This window comes from Salmo salar, chromosome 09, assembly GCF_965601325.2.
Source record: "Salmo salar chromosome 09, fSalSal1, whole genome shotgun sequence".
NCBI classification, from domain to species: Eukaryota; Metazoa; Chordata; class Actinopteri; order Salmoniformes; family Salmonidae; genus Salmo; species Salmo salar.
The window spans coordinates 61,073,121-61,089,135 of record NC_138299.1 but is presented as its reverse complement, the minus strand read 5'-3'; the positions used below and the strand labels follow the sequence as shown (position 1 = coordinate 61,089,135).

The window sequence follows — 16,015 nt, the reverse complement described above, 5'->3', positions numbered from 1 at the left end:
GAAAAAGCCAAATCCACTTACTTTTGTGTGTATATACAGTACCAGTCAAAAGTGTGGACACACATACTCATTCAAGGGTTTTTATTTATTATTACTATTTTCTACATTGTAGAATAATAGTGAAGAAATCAAACTATGAAATAACACATATGGAATCATGTAGTAAGCAAAAAAGGGTTAAACAAATCAAATATATATTTTATATTTAAGATTCTTCAATGTAGCCACCCTTTGCCTTGATAACAGCTTTGCACATTCTTGGCATTCTCTCACCAGCTTCATGAGGTAGTCATCTGGAATGCATTTCAATTAACAGGTGTGCCTTGTTAAAAGTTAATATGTGGAATTTATTTCCTTTTTAATGCATTTGAGCCAATCAGTTGTGTTGTGACAAGGTAGGGGTGGTATACAGAAGATAGCCCTATTTGTTAAAAGACTATGTCCATATTATGGCAAGAACAGTTCAAATAAGCAAAGAGAAACGACAGTCCATCATTACTTTAAGACATGAATTTATGAACAAATGTACACAGGTGGCTACATGCAGCTCTCGTTTTGATCTCAAAACAAGTACATCTGCTCATGCTGTAAACCCAGTCCAGTTCAAAGTGAAGGCACAGATCCATATATGGCAATGACTATTTGCACATAGGCCTAAAACAGCTCTGATTGTTCAAGACCCGCGTAACACATCACAGTAAAATAGAAGGATATATTGCAAAATGACATAGTAAAATTGTAGTGTACTGGGAAAGATGGGTTAGTCTGTGGACATCTGAGGGAAGGAATTAAGATTAGAGTGTACTGTATATGTGAGTGAAAATAGCTGTAAGTAGCAATCAAAAGCCCTAGATTAACACTGAGATGTGTTAAACTATGTGCTAAACTAAAGGTCAGATCTACCATACACAGGGCTATTGCAACAAACTCCGAGGCTACGGCCGAGGACATGAACACTTACAAGATGTCCTGCTATGATTCTCCACAGAACCATCAAACAGGCAAAAGGACAATATAGGGACAAAGTGGAATCCTATTACACTGGCACCGACGTTCGGTGCATGTGGCAGGGGCTACAGTCCATTACGGATTACAAAGGTAGACCTAACCATGATCTATCCAATGATGTGTCTGTACCATGCACAAGGGCCCCCGCCATCACAGAGGACAGGGTGATCTCGCTCTCCGAGGCCGACGTGAGTAAGGTTTTTAATCTGGTCAACACATACTGATGGTATTCCGGGGTGCGTTCTCAGAGCATGCGCAGACCAGCTGGCAGGCATCTTCACAGTCATTTTTCAACCTCTCCTTGTCCCAGTCTTTAATCCCCACATGTCTCAAGCTGACCACTGTCGTGTCTTTGGCTATGGCGGATTAAGTGATATGACATGATATTCTATAAAATCATTTCTCTGTAATGAATATTACCTGATTAAGCTAATCAGGTAGATAATGAACTAGAAAGTCGGGGCACCACAAAATAATGTTTATAGAGCTGTTATCTTCCGAATAAGCTCTTAAAGACCTGGTAATCTTTTACCTCAATAGCAGTCAATATTTAATCCTCACCTCATTCAGTCTCATCTGAAAGTTGTAAATTCTTGGTTATTTTCACAAACCCTGGCTAACAAGTTGAATCAGCAATACAAAATTGGGTTTAATTATTTATTTACTAAATTCCTAACTAATCACACATAATTACATATACACAGAATTAATCATACATTGATTACAAATTATGTCATAAAGGAAAATGTCCCTTGTGGACGGAACAAATATGACGGCTGGTTACACAAGAGAGGGGGTTGGGCTTGAGTGAAAGCGAGGGAAGACTGGGAACAAATGGTTTGGGTCTCAATGGGACCTCGTGAGCCATGCTATCGTAAATACAGAATCCTATGCATTCTAAACAACCGCCCATTTGAAAAAGGAAAATGCAAGGAGATATTTACTCTGGTGTTTTGCTGCGGTAGGTTGGTCGTAGATGCTGGCCGTGTTGCCCAAGAGAGATCTTCCTTGTCCTCTGAAGAATGTATCTGGTGGTAAACTGCATACTTGGTAGAATTGTGTTGTATGTTAGAACACATCCTTTGTCCGTCCTTTCCTAGCCCACGTTTACAGCGGCTGCTGCTACCTCACGGCTAGGAGGTATCACTTCTGGAGTGAATAAGAGTTCAAAGTTCATACCAAGTTGCCATACCTTTAAGCTCATGCTATATTCTGGCTGGTATGGTCGAAATCCATCCGTTTGGCGTGTCGATCGTCGCCTTCACATTGAATCACGATGCTAATTTCGTTAGGTTATTGTCTGAGCCCTTTTAACGTAGGACCGTTGTCCACACGTCCTCGGAACAGAGAGGGAGAGAAGGGTGTGTTTCATAGTTTACAACCCATGTCTGTTCACATGGGCGGGCCACTGAGTGAGCAGAGCTTTAACCTTATGAAAACCCAATTCTCTCATTTGGAAGCTAAAATTACATTTAATATTTTCACAAATAGTTTCATATTTAAACATTTAAATTGCATAACAATTCCATGTGAATCTGATAACTATAATGTGTAGACTTTCCAAGATACAGTTTATGTCGTCCTGTCATCAGTCATAATGTCTCAGATGCCAACTGATCTGGCGTCATATTCATTGAGTACCAACGCATATTTTCAACTGGTTGGATTACCGAAATATGGTTCCTTTCCTTTTGATGTTCCCAGACTCTCTATGTTTAACAAAGGCTATTCAAGAATCATCCTGTAGAGTCAACAGAGAGGAAAGGGAGAAAGGTATTTATGGGGGGGGTCATAAATCTTACCCACAGTCCAACGTCATGACACCACCATCATTCCTGTTCCCAAGAACTCTAAAGCTACCTGCAACAATGACTACCACCCTGTAGCACTAATATTTGTAATCCTGAAGTGCTTTGAAAGCATGGAATATCACCTCACTCAAATGTGCATACCGCCCCAACAGATCTACAGACTATGCAATCTCAATTGTACTCAACACTGCCCTCTACCATGTGAAAATCATGTTCGTTCCCTACAGCTCAGCATAGTGTCATCAAAGCTCGTCACCGAGCTTGGTATCCTGGGACTGAACACCTCCCTCTGCAAGTGGATCCTGGATTTCCTGATGGGCCGACATCAGGTGGTGAGAGTAGGCAACACCTCCACCATGCGGATTCTCAACACAGGGGCCTCTCAGGGGTGTATGCTTAGCCCCCTCATGTACTCCTCGTTGACCCACAACTGTGTGGCCACGCACGACTCCAAATTCATCATCTAGTTTGCTGACGACACTCTGGGGGTAGGCCTGATAACCAACAGGGAGGAGGTCAGAAAAGTGGCTGTGTGGTGCCCCGAACAACAACCTCTCCCTTAGCATCAGCAAGACCAAGGAGCTGATTGTGGACTACAGGAAACAGGAGGGTGGGGGTGCACACCCCCATCCACATTGACAGAGCCACAGTGGAGAGGATCAAGAGCTTCAAGTTCCTCGGTGTCCACATCACTGAAGACTTTACATGGTCCTCTCACACCAGAACAGTCGTAAAAAAGGAACAGCAACACCTCTTCTCCCTCAGGAGGCTGAAAAAATGTGGCTTGGCCCCCAGCTGCAACATTGAGAGCATCCTAACTGGTTGTATCACCATCTGGTATGGCAACTGGCCCCGCACATCATTGGTGGCGAGTTCCCAGCCATCCAGGACGTACATGCCAGGTGGTGTCTGAGAAAGGCCTGAAAAATTGCCAGATTCCAGCCCCCCGAGACATGGACAGTTCTCCATGCTCCCATCCGGCAGGCAGTACCGGTGCATCAAGGCTCAGACAAACAGAATCCTAAACAGCTTATTCCCCTGGACTGCTATAAGACTGCTATACGGCTAACATATACTGCTCTCCCTCTCTCACAGACTATCCACACTGACTCTATGCCCATCCACGTCCATTCCCGACTCAGACACAACCTACGCTGCTGTTAAAAGGATTTTTGATTAGATGTATTATTCCATTACGCTGATGTCCATTGATTATTGATTGCCGTTACCATTAGTATTTGTCCTGCGAAAGATCATTATTACTCCTGTTTACATGTATATATTACCATTACTATATTACCAAGTATTTATGCACTGCTCCAAAAAAAGGGAACACTTAAACATCACATCCTAGATCTGAATGAAAGAAATAATCTTATTAAATACTTTTTTCTTTACATAGTTCAATGTGCTGACAACAAAATCACACAAAAATAATCAATGGAAATCCAATTTATCAACCCATGGAGGTCTGGATTTGGAGTCACACTCAAAATTAAAGTGGAAAACCACACTACAGGCTGATCCAACTTTGATGTAATGTCCTTAAAACAAGTCAAAATGAGGCTCAGTAGTGTGTGTGGCCTCCACGTGCCTGTATGACCTCCCTACAACACCTGGGCATGCTCCTGATGAGGTGGCGGATGGTCTCCTGAGGGATCTCCTCCCAGACCTGGACTAAAGCATCCGCCAACTCCTGGACAGTCTGTGGTGCAACGTGGCGTTGGTGGATGGAGTGAGACATGATGTCCCAGATGTGCTCAATTGGATTCAGGTCTGGGGAACGGGCGGGCCAGTCCATAGCATCAATGCCTTCCTCTTGCAGGAACTGCTGACACACTCCAGCCACATGAGGTCTAGTATTGTCTTGCATTAGGAGGAACCCAGGGCCAACCGCACCAGCATATGGTCTCACAAGGGGTCTGAGGATCTCATCTCGGTACCTAATGGCAGTCAGGCTACCTCTGGCGAGCACATGGAGGGCTGTGCGGCCCCCCAAAGAAATGCCACCCCACACCATGACTGACCCACCGCCAAACCGGTCATGCTGGAGGATGTTGCAGGCAGCAGAACATTCTCCACAGCGTCTCCAGACTCTGTCACGTCTGTCACGGGCTCAGTGTGAACCTGCTTTCATCTGTGAAGAGCGCAGGGCGCCAGTGGCGAATTTGCCAATCTTGGTGTTCTCTGGCAAATGCCAAACGTCCTGCACGGTGTTGGTCTGTAAGCACAACCCCCACCTGTGGACGTCGGGCCCTCATACCACCCTCATGGAGTCTGTTTCTGACCGTTTGAGCAGACACATGCACATTTGTGGCCTGCTGGAGGTCATTTTGCAGGGCTCTGGCAGTGCTCCTCCCGCTCCTCCTTGCACAAAGGCGGAGGTAGCGGTCCTGCTGCTGGGTTGTTGCCCTCCTACGGCCTCCTCCACGTCTCCTGATGTACTGGCCTGTCTCCTGGTAGCGCCTCCATGCTCTGGACACTACGCTGACAGACACAGCAAACCTTCTTGCCACAGCTCGCATTGATGTGCCATCCTGGATGAGCTGCACTACCTGAGCCACTTGTGTGGGTTGTAGACTCCGTTTCATGCTACCACTAGAGTGAAAGCACCGCCAGCATTCAAAAGTGACCAAAACATCAGCCAGGAAGCATAGGAAATGAGAAGTGGTCTATGGTCTCTACCTGCAGAACCACTCCTTTATTGGGGGTGTCTTGCTTATTGCCTATAATTTCCACCTGTCGTCTATTACATTTGCACAACAGCATGTGACATTTATTGTCAATCAGTGTTGCTTCCTAAGTGGACAGTTTGATTTCACCGAAGTGTGATTGACTTGGAGTTACATTGTGTTGTTTAAGTGTTCCCTTTATTTTTTTGAGCAGTATATATTCCTAATACTAGTAACTGTTTAGCCCTGTTTACATGTACAGTATATCCTACTACTAGTCACTTTTTATGTATATACCCACCTCAACCACTCCAGTACCCCTGCACATGACCTGTATATGCTAGTGATTTCAAACACCTTCCTTCTGTTAATGTCTCACAGTAGTTATAAAAGGTCAAGCACGAGAGGAGAGAAGAAATTGTAATATTGTTTAGGCCTATTAAAGAATTGAAGTTATATTTTATCGCCGACCCGTAGGCATACTCACTGCCAATGAATGAATTGTGTTGGATAACCTAATGCAAAACAATATATTCAGTTTACCAAAAATTATAATAGTTAATAATACAACTACCAATAATAATAATCCTACAATATTATGCTGAGATATTGTGAAAATGTATTAAGTATTAGCCATTGATATGAAAAGTATTGAGCAGTATTGATAGTGACATTGAGGAAATTTAAAGTTTAATTGATCAAATAACTTTTTAGATATATTTAGGATTTCATTGTTACAGCCCAGGCTCATAAACCATTCAGGCCCTCATTTTCGAGACAGCTTAAGCTGGAGTGACGTACTCCCAGAGCTCTGCAAAACTCAGCTGTGTGAGTTACAGTACTTAATGACAAGCTATATGCCCTCTGCCTAGTTTTGAAGGTGATCTGCCTTAGAAGCCAGCGTCGGTATATTGGAAATTTAGTGTGTCTTTTTGTTAGTTTGAAAGTTCATATGCATCACGTCTGGAGGAAACCTGGCACCATCCATACGGTGAAGCATGGTGGTGGCAACATCATCCTGTGGGAATGTTTTTCAGTGGCAGGGACTGGTAGATTAGTCAAGATTGAGGGAAAGAGGAACGGAGCAAAGTACAGAGAGATCCTTGATGAAAACCTGCTCCAGAGCACTCAGGACATCAGACTGGGGTGAAGGTTCACCTTCTTGGCACACAGCCAAGACAACGCAGGAGTGGCTTTGCAACAAGTCTCTGAATGTCTTTGAGTGGCCCAGCCAGTGCCCGGACTTGAGGACACAACCGAACATCTCTGGAGAGACCTGAAAATAGCTGTGCAGCAACACTCCCAATCCAAACTGACAGAGCTTGAGAGGATCTGCAGAGAAGAATGGGAGAAACTCCCAAAATACAGGTGTGCCAAGCTTGTAGTTTCATACCCAAGAAGACTCAACGCTGTAATCGCTGCCGAAGGCGCTTCAACAAAGTACTAAGTAAAGGGTCTGAAAACGTATGTAAATGTCATATTTCAGTTTTTGTTTTTTGTTTTTCTTTGCAAAAATGTCAATATTTTTCTTTGTCATTATGGGGTATTTTGTGTAGATTGATGAGGAAACAAATCAATTTAATCAATTTTAGAATAAGTATGTAACGTAAGAAAATGTGAAAGAAGTTAAGGGGTCTGAATAATCTCCGAATGCACTGTATTGTACATATTTTGGATCTAGCTTTATTAATCTATTCTGCAATCTAAATACCACAATTTTGTCTTCGAGTGGGGCACAAAAAGATAAACAAACCAAAATCACCAAAGATTTGTAAGGGTTCACATACTTGGTGTTAGTTTGTGGTTTACATATATTTTCCTTTCACATCAGCATAGGTACTAGCTCTCACAGTTCATTAAAACACTAGACAGAAAGCCTTATCACCAAGAGGGCCATTTCTTGATTACATAAATGTCACGGTGCAAAATAATTAGGTGCGCCTAGAAGACCCCAGCCAAAATTGAGACTCTTGTTGAATTCTCCCGAGGAAAATTGAGAGGCCTTTCAAATCGGCACACACGCAGAACAAAACGGCCCCTTTGTTTACTGTGGCTCCTACCGTGGCCCGCCGTAACGTACAGTGGCCCCGATGGCGGGCTTCTGTACATACAGAATGACAATAACCACCTCTTGCTGTATTTGCGCTTGATAATTGGCTAGTAATGTGTGTTGCGAAGTCCTTTGGAAGTCCATTATGGGTTGTGTTCAGTGCTGCAGACTGTGATGAAAGTATGAGAGACGCACTGTTATGGCACTCAGTGTGGGCCAGCACAAGTGGTGTCTCATTGCAGCCTGTGTTATTAGCCCCTCGACAAGACAAAGTGACACGAGTTGCAAGGGCGGGCGGCTCTAGAGAGACAGTGAGGGGCCCCCACTTGACGGGAGGTGTTTGTTGTAAAAATTATACAGGCAATAAAGAAACACAAGCAAATGACAGTGAGTGCAGCTCGGTGCAAAGTGTTGTAATGGTGGCCATGGGTGAGGTAATGGAGAGTAGGGCCAATGAGAATAGGAAAGAGTATGAGGGCTGTTGTGGTGATGGCCTGATGGAATACTGTAGTGCCTGTGGGCCGCTCTACCCCTCCTAGGCCCATTCAGAGCACTATGGAGTGGCCTACTCCAGCCCTACTGTAACTAATTCACATCAGGTCCTGACACTGTGGATCTGCTCTGCAAACAATAGTGTACAGTATCATGTGTATGCTTATAACAGAAGTTATATTCGAAGTGAGCCAATGTACAGCTGAACACTGCAAATGTCCATTGGATGTTGTGCTAAAGGAAGCACCATGGAAATTGTGGAACAGCAGAGGGTTGAACATTACATGCTGCTGTGATGTAGGATTTGAGGCTGAGTTTACACAGGCAGCCCAATTCTGATATTTTGGCACTAATTGGTCTTTTGACCAAACAGATAATAATTAGTCCGAAGATCATTATCGGGCTGCCTGTGAAAACGCAGCCTTAGATTGTGATTAATCCCTGAATGAATGGACACATACTGTTATTGAAGTAAAATACCATTAGCATACCATATGGAACAATGCCGTTTGAGTATTAATCACTTGCGTATTTAATTTACACTGGTTGACTCATATGACAGGAGAAAATGTTCATTGGACACAACACTCCTACTCTTTGGAAGCTAGAGGTTACTCATGCCATGTAAGAGTGGTGGCTTTAACGTTTGATGGCCATTGACAAGGCAACCTGCTGTGAATGCAGTTCACCTGGGGATGAAGGACGAATGAGCTGCAACTGTGAACTCCTCTATGCATAGCCTATTGAACCCAACCATGAGAAGCGAATTAGAGTTGAGTGCAATGATGTGCAGTGTCTTCGGAAAGTTCAGACCCCTTGACTTTTTTCACATTTTGTTACGTTACAGCCTTATTCTAAAATTGATTACAGTTTTTTTTCACCCTTATCAATCTACACACAATACCCCATAATGAATAAAAAATGTTTTTTAGAAATGTTTGCTAATTTATAAAAAATAAAAAACTGAAATATCACATTTACATAACATTACTCTGTACTTTGTTGAAGCAACTTTGGCAGCGATAAGAGCCTTGAGTCTTCTTGGGTATGACGCTACAAGCTTGGCACACCTGTATTTGGGGAGTTTCTTCTCTTCTTCATTGCAGATCCTCTCAAGCTTTGTCAGGTTGGATGGGGAGCTTTGCTGCACAGATATTTTCAGGTCTCTCCAGAGATATTCGATTGGGCTCAAGGATATTCAGAGACTTGTGCCAAAGCCACTCATGCGTTGTCTTGGCTGTGTGCTTAGGGTCATTGTCCTGTTGGAAGGTGAACCTTTGCCTCAGTCTAAGGTCCTGAGCGCTCTGGAGCAAGTTTTCATCAAGGATCTCTCTGTACTTTGCTCCATTCATCTTTCCCTCGATGCTGACTAGTCCCCCAGTCCCTGCCTCTGAAAAACATCCCCACAGCATGATGCTGCCTCCACCATGCTTCACCGTATGGATGGTGCCAGGTTTCTTCCAGACGTGACGCTTGGCATTCAGACCAAAGAGTTCAATCTTTGTTTCATCAGACCAGAGAATCTTGTTTCTCATGGTCTGAGAGTCTTTAGGTGCCTTTTGGCAAACTCAAAATGGGCTGTCATGTGCCTTTTATTGAGGAGTGGCTTCCATCTGGCCACTCTACCATAAAGGCCAAATTGGTGGAGTGTTGCAGAGATGTTTGTCCTTCTGGAAGGTTCTCCCATCTCCACAGAGAAACTCTAGAGCTCTGACCAAGGCCCTTCTCCCCCGATTATCTGTCGGTCTGGGCGGCCAGCTCTAGGAAGAGTCTTGGTGGTTCAAAACTTCTTCCATTTAAGAATGATGGAGGCTACTGTGTTCTTGGGGACCTTCAATGCTGCAGACATTTTGTGGTACTCTTCCCCAGATCTGCGCCTCGACACAATCCTGTCTCGGAGCTCTACAGACAATTCCTTTGACCTCGTGGCTTGGTTTTTGCTCTGGCATGGACTGTCAACTGTGGAACCTTATATAGACAGGTGTGTGTCTTTCCAAATCATGTCCAATCAATTGAATTTACCACAGGTGGACTCCAATCAAGATGTAGAAACATCAAGAATGCTCAATGGAAACAGGATGCACCGGAGCTCAATTTCGTGTCTCATAGCAAAGGATCTGAATACTTATGTCAATAAGGTATTTCTGTTTTTTGTTTTTAATAAATATGCAAAAATGGCCCAAACTGTTTTCACTTTGTCATTTTGGGGTATTGTGTGTAGATTGGTGAGAATTTTTAGAATAAGGTTGTAACGTAACAAAATTTGAAAAAAGTAAAAGGTCTGAATACTTTCCGAAGGCACTGTATATAAACCCTGGATTGCTGATGCTATGTATTGGCCATTGAGAGGGTTTTAAGCCACTGGTCGTCCATATTGGCGCTCCCCAGTAGGAGCGGTTCTCCATAAGAATGAATGGAATTCTACAGCATTTCAATTAAATGTTTCAAGGACAAAATGACATGTATTTAAGTATTTTTGTTGTTGTCGGAACAGTAACATTAGTAAATTAAAAAGGAAGGAAAATGGAAAATGTTTTAATATATTATTACATTTTTTATTTGTATGTTTAGACCGCATAATACAATTTAAATGTATGCATTATGGTATCTGTAATAGAATAAACGTGTCAAATATGAATGCAGACATTATAAATGCATTTCTATAGCTTGCCAAATATGTTTAAGAATGGAAGAGTACCAAGATGGCTGTGTGGTGGCTTCAATACACCGCCCCCTGTCAGTCACCCAGGGTTAAAATACATTATTGGTAGAGTGGCATATAGAAAGGAGTTCATGGATTATTATATATATATATTTACTACTTATATTGAGAAAGGGAGGGGATCTCTGAGGTCGTTTTGTTTCTTCCTCGTATTTTGTTCTTCACTCTGCAAGAGTATTATTGTGCTAATTTATATAATTACAGCTGTGTCACTCTGAAAGGGTAATTACAGTTATGCATTGTTTGTACACTAAATTGACTGGTTTAGAGACAATTGGGGGTTTGAGAAATGTTACCACTCAAATTCATAGACAGAGCTATGGATGCAAGGACTGACCATCCATTATCTCAGAATTATAGGTTTAACCATGTTTTGAGGCTATACAGTGTTTGTTTACTTTTTTTTTTATCTGCTCAAACGAGCACCCTCCCAAAATGGATTAATACCAAGATAGACTGGGAGGATGTTCCCATTAAGTGTAGTAAAGTGTTGTTAAGCGGCTCCAGCCCAGTAGTTCACTAAAGGTGGGGGTGGAGGTTGGGGACTTCTCCACAGCATCCACACTGCTGCTGCAAACTGCCTTACTTTACAGTAAATGTGTTGATGTTCCCCAGTGGTAAGGTGTTCTAACCATTGGAGATATAACATTACGGCACCTTCAGGCAACCATCTCCAGCGTCGCTGCTTGAAAATGTTAAAATCCAAACTTTATTGATGTTGGCTGCTTTTACTATCCGGAGCTGGTGTTCTTTTCCACTGCTGTTTTTTTAAGCGATGGAGACGTCTCCTGCGCATGAATTTAAAAAGCAAGAGGCGGACACAAACACTCACTCTACATCCTAAGCTCTCTGTTTCGTTCTACCTCTCTCTCCCCTCACTACCATCTCTATACAGTCTCCTTCAGTTCTTCTGCTCATGCTTCAACATTTAATTACAGTGAGGTTGTACCTGCATGCTATTCAACCAGTTGAAAGATAAGGCCTTCACCTACAGTTGAAGTAGGAAGTTTACGTACACTTAGGTTGGAGTCATTAAAACTCGGTTTCAACCAATCCACACATTTCTTGTTAACAAACTATAGTTTTGGCAAGTCGGTAAGGACATCTACTTTGTGCATGACACAAGTCATTTTTCCAACAATTGTTTACAGACAGATTATTTCACTTATAATTCACTGTATCACAATTCCAGTGGGTCAGAAGTTTACATACACTAAGTTGACTGTGCCTATAAACAGCTTGGAAAAATCCGGAAAATTATGTCATGACTTTAGAAGCTTCTGATAGGCTAATTAACATCATTTCAGTCAATTGGAGGTGAACCTGTGGATGTATTTCAAGGCCTACCTTGAAACGCAGTGCCTCTTTGCTTGACATCATGGGAAAATCAAAAGAAATCAGCCAAGACGTCAGAAAGAAAAATTGAAGACCTTCACAAGTGTGGTTCATCCTTGGGAGCAATATCCAAACGCCTGAAGGTACCACGTTCATCTGTACAAACAATAGTATGCAAGTATAAACACCATGGCACCACGCAGCCGTCATACCGCTCAGGAAGGAGACGTGTTCTGTCTCCTAGAGATGAATGTACTTTGGTGTGAAAAGTGAAAATCAATCCCAGAACAACAGCAAAGGACCTTGTGAAGATGCTGGAGGAAACAGGTACAAAAGTATCTATATCCACAGTAAAACGAGTCCTATATTGACATAACCTGAAAGGCTGCTCAGCAAGGAAGAAGCCACTGCTCCAAAACCACCATAAAAAAGCCAGACTACGTTTTGCAACTCCACATGGGGACAAAGATCGTAATTTTTGGAGAAATGTCCTCTGGTCTGATGAAACAAAAATAGAACTGTTTGGCCATAATGACCATTGTTATGTTTGGAGGAAAAAGGGAGAGGCTTGCAAGCCGAAGAACACCATCCCAACCATGAAGAACGGTGGTGGCAGCATTATGTTGTGGGGGTGCTTTGATGCAGGAGGGACAAGTGCACCTCACAAAATAGATGGCACCATGAGGAATGGAAAATTATGTGGATATATTGAAGCCATATCTCAAGACATCAGTCATAAAGTTAAAGCTTGGTCGCAAATGGGTCTTCCAAATGGACAATGACCCCAAGCATGCTTCCAAAGTTGTGGCAAAATGGCTTAAGGACAACAAAGTCAAGGTATTGGAGTGGCCATCACAAAGCCCTGACCTCAATCCTATGGAACATTTGTGGGCAGAACTTAAAAAGCATGTGTGAGCAAGGAGGCCTACAAACCTGACTCAGTTACACCAGCTCTGTCAGGAGGAATGGGCCAAAATTAACCCAACTTATTGTGGGAAGCTTGAGGAAGGCTACCTGAAACATTTTTAAATTTTTTTTAATTTTATATTTTTAATTTCGCCGTTTATTTAATAAGGTAGGCTAGTTGAGAACAAGTTCTCATTTACAACTGTGACTTGGCCAAGAAAAAAGCAAAGCAGTTCGACACATACAACAACACTGAGTTACACATGGAATAAACAAACATATAGTCAATAATACAGTAGAAAAAATATATATACAGTGTGTGCAAATGAGGTAAGATAAGGGAGGTAAGGCAATAAATAGGCCATAGTGGGAAAGTAATTACAATATACCAATTAAACACTGGAGTGATTGATGTGCAGAAGATGAATGTGCAAGTAGAGATACTGGGGTGCAAAGGAGCAAGATAAATAAATACAGTATGCGGATGAGGTAGTTGGATGGGCAATATTACAGATGGGCTATGTAGAGGTGTAGTGATCTGTGAGCTGCTCTGACAGCTGGTGCTTAAAGCTAGTGAGGGAGACATAAGTCTCCAGCTTCAGTTATTTTTGCAGTTCGTTCCAGTCATTGGCAGCAGAGAACTGGAAGGAAAGGCGGCCAAAGCAAGAATTGGCTGAGGAGGTGAATAGTGAGATATACCTGCTGGAGCACTTGCTACGGGTGGGTGCTGCTATGGTGACCAGTGAGCTGAGAAAAGGCAGGGCATTACCTAGTAGAGACTTGTAGATTACCTGGAGCCAGTGGGTTTGGCGACGAATATGAAGCGAGGGCCAGCCAACGAGAGTGTACAGGTTGCAATGGTGGGTAGTATATGGGACTTTGGTGACAAAACAGATGGCACTGTGATAGACAGCATCCGATTTGCTGAGTAGAGTGTTGGAGGCTATTTTGTAAATGACATCGGCGAAGTCGAGGATTGGTAGGATGGTCAGTTTTACGAGGGTTTGGCAGCATGAGTGAAGGAGGCTTTGTTGCGAAATAGGAAGCCAATTCTAGATTTAATTTTGGATTGGAGATGCTTAATGTGGGTCTGGAAGGAGAGTTTACAATCTAACCAGACACCTATGAATTTGTAGTTGTCCACATATTCTAAGTCAGAACCGTCCAGAGTAGTGATACTGACCGGGCCGGCAGGTGCGGGCAGCGATCGGTTGAAGACCATGCATTTAGTTTTACTTGCATTTAAGAGCAGTTGGAGGCCACGGAAGGAGAGTTGTATGGCATTGAAGCTCGTCTGGAGGTTAGTTAACACAGTGCCCAAAGAAGGGCCAGAAGTATACAGAATGGTGTCGTCTGCGTAGAGGTGGATCAGAGAATCACCAGCAGCAAGTGCGACATCATTGATGTATACAGAGAAGAGAGTCGGCCCGAGAATTGAACCCTGTGGCACCCGCATAGAGACTGCCAGAGGTCCAGACAACAGGCCCTCCGATTTGACACACTGAACTCTGTCTGAGAAGTAGTTGGTGAACAAGGTGAGGCAGTCATTTGAGAAACCAAGGCTACCGATAAGAATGTGGTGACTGACAGAGTCGAAAGCCTTGGCCAGGTTGATGAATACAGCTGCACAGTAATGTATCTTATCGATGGCGGTTATGATATCGTTTAGGACCTTGAGCGTGGCTGAGGTGCACCCTTGGCCAGCTCTGAAACCAGATTGCATAGCGGAGAAGGTACGGTGGGATTCAAAATGGTCGGTGATCTGTTTGTTAACTTGGCGTTTGAAGACCTTAGAAAGGCAGGGTAGGATAGATATAGGTCTGTAGCAGTTTGGGTCTAGAGTGTCTCCCCCTTTGAAGAGAGGGATGATCGCGGCAGCTTTCCATTCTTTGAGAATCTCAGAAGAGACGAAAGAGAGGTTGTACAGGCTAGTAATAGGGGTTGCAACACATTTGGCAGATAATTTTAGAAAGAGAGGGTCCAGATTGTCTAGCCTGTCTGATTTGTAGGGGTCCAGATTTTGCAGCTCTTTCAGAACATCAGCTATCTGGATTTGGGTGAAGGAGAAATGGGGGAGGCTTGGGCGAGTTGCTGTGGGGGGTGCCGGGCAGTTGACCGGGGTAGGGGTAGCCAGGTGGAAAGCATGGCCAGCCGTAGAAAAACGCTTATTGAAATTCTCAATTATAGTAGATTTATCGGTGGTGACAGTGTTTCCTAGTGGAGTGAACCAAGGGCTATATCTGTTCCTGGTTCAACATTTTTTGAATGGAGCATGCTTATTTAAGATGGTGAGGAATGGTATTTTAAAGAATAACCAGGCATCTTCTACTGACGGGATGAGGTCAATATCATTCCAGGATACCCGGGTGAGGTCGATTAGAAAGGCCTGCTCGCTGAAGTGTTTTAGGGAGCGTTTGACAGTGATGAGGGGTGGTTGTTTGACCACAGACCCATTATGGATGCAGGCAATGAGGCAGTGATCGCTGAGATCTTGGTTGAAAACAGCAGAGGTGTATTTGGAGGGCAGGTTGGTTAGGATGATATCTATGAGGGTGCCCGTGTTTACAGCTTTGGGGTTGTACCTGGTAGGTTCATTGCCAATTTGTGTGAGAATGAGGACATCAAGCTTAGATTGTAGGATGGCTGGGGTGTTGAGCATGTCCCAGTTTAGGTCACCTAGCAGCACGAGCTCTGAAGATAGATGGGGGGCAATCAATTCACATATGGTGTCCAGGGCACAGCTGGGGGCAGAGGGTGTTCTGTAGCAAGCGGCAACGGTGAGAGAATTGTTTCTGGAAAGGTGGATTTTTAAAAGTAGAAGCTCAAATTGTTTGGGTACAGACCTAGATAGTAAGACAGAACTCTGCAGGCCATCTCTGCAGTAGATTGCAACTCCACCCCCTTTGGCAGTACTATCTTGGCGGAAAATGTTATAGTTAGGGATGGAAATTTCAGGGTTTTTGGTGGTCTTCCTAAGCCAGGATTCAGACACGGCGAAGACATCCAGGTTGGCAGTGTG

At 43.4% G+C, this 16,015-nt stretch overlaps 1 protein-coding gene across 4 annotated transcripts in view; it reads right to left on the bottom strand.

Moving 5' to 3' along the window:
- Positions 1-16,015, bottom strand: part of LOC106611507 (protein diaphanous homolog 2) — a 686,561-nt gene that overhangs the window by 435,724 nt on the left and 234,822 nt on the right. The window lies entirely within an intron of this gene.